This window comes from Condylostylus longicornis, unplaced genomic scaffold (assembly GCF_029603195.1).
Source record: "Condylostylus longicornis isolate FDR11 unplaced genomic scaffold, ASM2960319v2 ptg000135l, whole genome shotgun sequence".
NCBI lineage: Eukaryota > Metazoa > Arthropoda > Insecta > Diptera > Dolichopodidae > Condylostylus > Condylostylus longicornis.
The window spans coordinates 4,393,575-4,398,190 of record NW_026578103.1 but is presented as its reverse complement, the minus strand read 5'-3'; positions in this window follow the sequence as shown (position 1 = coordinate 4,398,190).

The following is a 4,616-nucleotide window of genomic DNA, read 5'->3' as shown; positions in this document are numbered from 1 at the left end:
GACAGATTATATAATTATGTTCTTTATTTAACATTATGTGCGTACTTATGTATGTGTGTAAGTTTGTAAATGTGTTTGTAAGTAAAAAGCATTAAAAATTACCTCTTCAACTTAAAGAGTCTTGTTCTTAGTAATTTTAGTAATTCAAAAGTGTGCTGCACATTTCAAACTTTTGAATATTGTGTTTTACATTTAAAATATTTCAAATTAAGCGTTAACTATAACACTTACAGAACACAAACTCACAATGTTCCAATGACATAAAATGTGCTAAGCGTATTATACAAACGTACGTGTGATTAAACTTGAAATATGATTAAAACTTAATGTTTTTTTAAAAATATTTAGTATTTTAGTTTTATCCAAACTTTTACTTTTTCGTTAAATAAATTTTTAGCTACTCCAGACGTCGTGCTTAATATTAAGAAACCAGAAAACTCAATCTAAGACAAGAATTGTCAGAATTAATAAATACGTACGTGTGCGAATATACCCAATGGATTGTACAATAGCACGTTTTCTTTAAATAGTATGGGAAGTTTTTTATTTATATAAATTGCTTTCTTAATATTATACTATGTATATTGCATATTGCTACGAGATAAATTGATAGAAGATGGAATCCCTGAAGATAAAAAGCTGAAATTTGCGTACAAATAGGACATTATTCCAAACTTATTTCTCTAAAAGAAACGTTTAACTATTTCCCTCTCTAAAAGATAGTCCCTCAACGTCGTAGAAATGCTATCTTTTGGCAAGTAGTCGTTATATCAAAACCTCAATTTTTTTTATTTGTATAAGTCTGAAATATAAAACTGACACCCGTCATTCATATCAAATGTTAAAGCAAATGTTGAAGGAAATGTTTAAAGCAAAAATAAAGCGTTGCAAACCGTTCAGTGGAGCGATTATCAACTAAGCGGTGCAATTCGTCAAAGCGCTTAAGTTGGCTGAACGTATCCATTATTTAAATTTTTTTTTGCGGATTCTAAATGTATGCAATAATTTGATTATTTAAGTATATGATTAAAAGTAATAATGAAGTAGATTTTTTTTAAAGACTGTATTTTTACTTGTTCATGGGAGGAAGGCTACTTTACAAATTAGTTTGACAGAACAAATAAGATGGGAAAACAACAAAAAGAAGTTTGCTTTAGAATGTAGTTGTATATGTAAGTCGAAGGCTCTGGGTCATATACAGTTTTTGTTTATATTAGACAAATTCTCGAAAAAATTTCTAATGTAACGTACCTTTTTGGTATTTGATTGTTTGAAAAAAATTCATTTATTTTTTATTATTTTCACATTTATTTAATTATTACTATTTGAAATAAAAATTCAAAAATTTTTTTATTTCTTTTCAGGTATGTACCTCAATAAGACTTGATATTTGACAAAATAAGTGAGTAAACAGCTTTAATTAATACGAGTATATATGTTGTAAATCTATATGGTAATAATAAAAAATTAATAAGTGCTATTACCATGCATGTGCAAAGTTTTTAGATTTTTACCGATTTATCTATTATTAAATGAGCGAAAATTAATGCAAACAAGACAAGAGATCCAATTGACCTAATCATTTGTACATATGCATGTGTATTGTTAAATATTAAATTTGTAAATGTGATTTCTAGCAATTTGTAATATTCTAAATTTCCATTTTTCAAACATCTACCATATTTAATACAAATTAGTCACAAGAATTCAAAAGAATTTTAAAGTTTTATAATAAACTCGTTAAATTTATTATTCTTTTGATTACATTAAAATATCATTTTTTGTACATATAAAGGACGAATTATGAAATATTTTAGCACAAAAAGAATTTTTTTTTCATTTTCAATTACAAAAGTCACACAGATTCTATTAATAAAAGTTGTGTATTGTGTTATTTATGAATGTGTAATTTATTTACATACATACATATGTATAAATGGAAAATAATATCAGTATTATTTTTAAATTAAAACACTTGATATTTTGTCAGGGAATTTTTATATAATAGTATTAAAAATAATTATTTTTTTTCTTTTCTCTTTGAATTACGCATTTTATTATTCATCAATTTGTCGCCATTAAGTTTATCTTATATAAGAGTTGTGATCGCATTTTAAATTTCATACAATCACATTACTCAAACTATACAACTTTGAGAAAATTAAAAGAAGATTTTCTTAAAATGAAATACGGGATTGTACGATAATTTGTTGTACAAAATTATTTTTATATAATAAACTTAAGTATGGTTGTCAATGTGTTCGTGTGTTTCAATTATTTTCAAGTGTATATATATATACATAAGTACATCCATACATATGTATATGCATACATTTATGAATTACAAAAATTATTTCTTCAATTTAAGTTCGTATAAAAATTTTTTTTTTGTCATTGAGCCTAGGATAGAATTTAATTAATTTTGAAAATACTTAAAGGAATGCGACAAATAATACAGAAAGCAATACAAAATGAAATATTATTGTTCCCAAAATAACTTACATTCCATATTTGAATCATCAGAGGAAAAAAAATTTGTATTTTAATAAAAATAAATAAAAAATATGGTAGTCTTGAATAATATTTTCAATGAATCATCAATCTTTCATAATACTTGTCAATGTAAGTATATGAAAACTGAAACATGACAAAATAAAAGTAAAGTTATTGACTTATTAAGTGAATTTTATTAAAATATTTATTACATACATAGGTATATGTTTATGTATGTACATATATGTATTTTGCTTTCTTTTTCATTCAATTTTTATAACATTTATTGTAAATGAATAGTTTACATTCTAAAGTAATTATAACAGTACCTTTGAAATTGTTGTATTTTTAAAATTACTTGGAATACACACTTCAACTAGTATTATTGTTTTGAATTTAAATTTAATTGAAATTTAATTTATGTGCATTTTAAAGGAAACACTATATTGTATTACAAAACTTTGTTAAGATCTCTAAAATTTGGACTATAGCGGAGGCACATGAAATTTAATAATTGTGAAACTATAAGCACGAACTTTTATGTTAAATTATAATAATTGCTTACCGTTAGTAGAACATAACATTCATACGCTGAATCAAGAAATTTATTTTGAATTTAAGATTTCGTTTTCAACGCTTAAACGATGAAGTCTGTGCAATGTATATAATATTATGTTATAAATATTATATGTGAATATTCTTACCAAAGTATATCTACAATAAGTAGTTCGACTCTCCGTTTACATCACACTAATGCAATCACTCACCAATATTTGTATACAAAAAATTCCCTTAGTTAAAAGAGTTAAGCAGTATACCTTCTTATTTTCATTTTTATACACAAGAATTTTTGGGAGAGGGAAAGAGTACGCAATAGATGTCAACCTGTTTTTTTTATAATGTATTTTGAAAGGCGACACTTTATTATTTGTTCCTATATAAAGTATAGGGAAAAATATTAAGAATTTTAAAAGCGACACAATAATTTCTGTAATTCATTCCAGTACAAGGTGGCAAAAAAGGTGTATTCATATTATAAAAGCGAAGCGGAAAAAGTGTTTAAAAAAAATTATTATAATTTATATTAAAAATAATAAAAATAAATTTTAAAAAGTCGTATAATATTAAAAAAAAATTTAAGTAGTTGTGAAAAAAAAAATTTTTTTATAATAATGGGTAAACATTATTTGAAGTGTTTGGGATGTAATATTGTGTGTGAGGCAAAAAAGCCGACATGAAAATTTCATTTGTTGCCAAGAGATGTAGAGAGCTTTCTTCTTTTAAATGAATCGGTAATAACTATATTTCATAAAGTAATCAGTATGCATACACCTTTTTTTCTTTATAAATTACTTTATTTCTGTGTCACTACCTGATACTGTGTATCTACTGTACCAGGTACATGCATGTGTACATTCATACATGAAATTTCGAATTCTTTTGCTTTCATGGTTGGTTGGTTGGTTAGAGTGGCCGGTGCGACCCGACTGGCCAACACCCCAATTAGCACTGACGTGCCGTTTTGCTACCACCGCCTCGTGAAACCCGGTTGTCAAAGTACGTTGGTCCAGGGCCAGCGATCAGAGCCACCCCGTTCTTTTAAGGAACTTATTTACGTCCCCGATACTTTTACTAGAAATGCTCCCCAGTTCCATTATGTCCGTTTCCCCAAATGACAACAACCTGGCCCTTTGAAGAGCCGGACACTCGCAGAGATAGTGAAAAAGCGTCTCTTTTTTGTCTATCTCCCGACAACTGCGGCATGACGTATTAAAGGGAATTCCCAGCCTAGCTGCATGATCCCCCACAGGCCAATGCCCCGTGTACACAGCCACTAACTTAGCTATGTCCGGTCGAGGCATCGCCAGGAGGCTCATTGATTTCTTATGGTCGTATTTCGGCCACGTCTTCCTAGCCGCTGCACATGTGCTCAGGCCCCTCCACCTGCGGTCCGCACATGCCACTTGGAAGCGGTATATATAAGTTTTGATGGTGTTTATAGGGACAAGAACTCGCTCGGCCCTGGAGCCGTCCAATGCCGACCCACATCTGGCCAGCTCGTCTGCCCGCTCGTTTCCTGGTATGTTCCTATGTCCCGGAACCCAGAGTAAGGTGATACTATG